The sequence below is a fragment of the Nanorana parkeri genome, unplaced genomic scaffold (genome assembly GCF_000935625.1).
Source record: "Nanorana parkeri isolate BGI_ZX_2015 unplaced genomic scaffold, ASM93562v1 scaffold296, whole genome shotgun sequence".
NCBI classification, from domain to species: domain Eukaryota; kingdom Metazoa; phylum Chordata; class Amphibia; order Anura; family Dicroglossidae; genus Nanorana; species Nanorana parkeri.
Genome location: NW_017306564.1, coordinates 489838 through 491739, shown reverse-complemented (window position 1 = coordinate 491739; position 1902 = coordinate 489838).

The window sequence follows — 1902 nt, the reverse complement described above, 5'->3', positions numbered from 1 at the left end:
TCTAGCGACGTGCGGACATTTTTTTGGGAGAATGAGTCGCGGCTTCATGTAAATAGTGCCACTCATTTATATGTAAATATAACAGTTGAGACTATTTTCAGTGGGGGGCCAGTAGCTCCTATGTTAATTTTGGTTGCCCCTGTCTGCCTGGCATCTTGTGTCCGGGTTTCTGCAGCCATGAAACCTGGACACAGCATTCAAAACCCGGACTGTCCGGGTGAATCCTGGACAGGTGGCAACCCTATCTGTGACGAGAGGACGGCGGAGCCCGACGAGTAGCTTTCCGGCCGACCGCTTGTATAGGAGCAGGTGTCACTGCTTTGCCGGTCCTGAGATCTGCTGTGCCCGATGCGGTTGCGACCAGCACGGCTGCTCTGTGACAGGAGATCAAAGGGGAGTTCGGTACATAATCTCCCTTTGATCTGCTCTCAGTCCCTGAATGCAGGAAATTATGTATATCACATCACTTCCTGAATTTAGTGTCACTCTCCAGCTACAGAAGTTGATGAAGCAGATCTCTGGGGGTCCCTAGGTGACATTAGTGGTCTTGGAGACCCCTGATGTCTCCATAAAGTGGACCTGTCATGTAAATTGGCTATCACATAGGAGCTTCTTAGCCCCCTATGTGATAGCAATAAAGTTGTTTAAAAAAAAAAAGAGGCATAACATTTTTTTAAAAACACACACAATTTGTTTTAAGTCTCCCGCCCCCCACATACACACGCAGATATGCTTTGGGTGCCACTACGTGCAAATACGACAATTGCGCCTATTGTGCCGCACATGTTACACATCACCGTGAATGTCGGAGTGCGAGCAACACACAGAGTGCAGGGGTAAGATTTAAGCAACACACAGAGTGCAGGGGTAAGATGTAACCAATGCACAGAGTGCAGAGGTCTGAAGTAAGGAATGCACAGAGGGCAGAAGTAAGGGACGCAGAGAGGGCAGAAGTAAGGAACTCACAGAGTGCAAAGGGCAGAAGTAAGGAACGCAGAGAGGGCAGAAGTAAGGAACGCACAGAGGGCAGAAGTAAGGAACGCACAGAGGGCAGAAGTAAGGAACGCACTGAGGGCAGAAGTAAGGAACGCACCGAGGGCAGAAGTAAGGAATGCACCGAGGGCAGAAGTAAGGAACGCGCAGAGGGCAGAAGTAAGTAACGCGCAGAGTGCATAAGTAAGTAACGCGCAGAGGGCAGAAGTAAGGCACGCGCAGAGTGCATAAGTAAGTAACGCGCAGAGGGCAGAAGTAAGGCACGCGCAGGGGACAGAAGTAAGGAAAGCACAGGGGGCAGAAGTAAGGAATGCACAGAGGGAAGGAGTAAGGAACGCACAGAGGGCAGAAGTAAGGAACGCGCAGAGGGCAGAAGTAAGGAACGCGCAGAGGGCAGAAGTAAGGAACGCGCAGAGGGCAGAAGTAAGGAACGCGCAGAGGGCAGAAAAAAACACAAAGTTCAGTAAAGAACGCAATAAAACCTGCTTTCCTATCACACAGTATGAGGTGGCATGGCATGGGTTATATGTGCAGCAGTCTGGCATTTAGAAGCATCTGGTCACTGGTATTGGGCAACTGGATTTTTTACATAGAACATTTTTAGCAGAAGATGTAAACAATGAGGGCCCAGTCACACCAAAAAGAGTGCGTTCCAGCGCATTCAACGCAACTTGGCCGGTTTTACTTTGTTATGGGGTGGAGGGGGCGTGACGGTGCATTGAAGTCAATAGCACCGCAGCCACGCCGCCCGCCCGCAGAGCGATCGCCAGCACCCAAACGCGTGGCAAATTAGTGCCTGCGTTTCGGTACAGTGTGATCTGCAGCATTTTTGCAGATTGCACTGGACCAATACGCGAGTACTAATATTCCATGTGTTTAGGTGATGTCGATCGCATTGGGGAGGTGGGG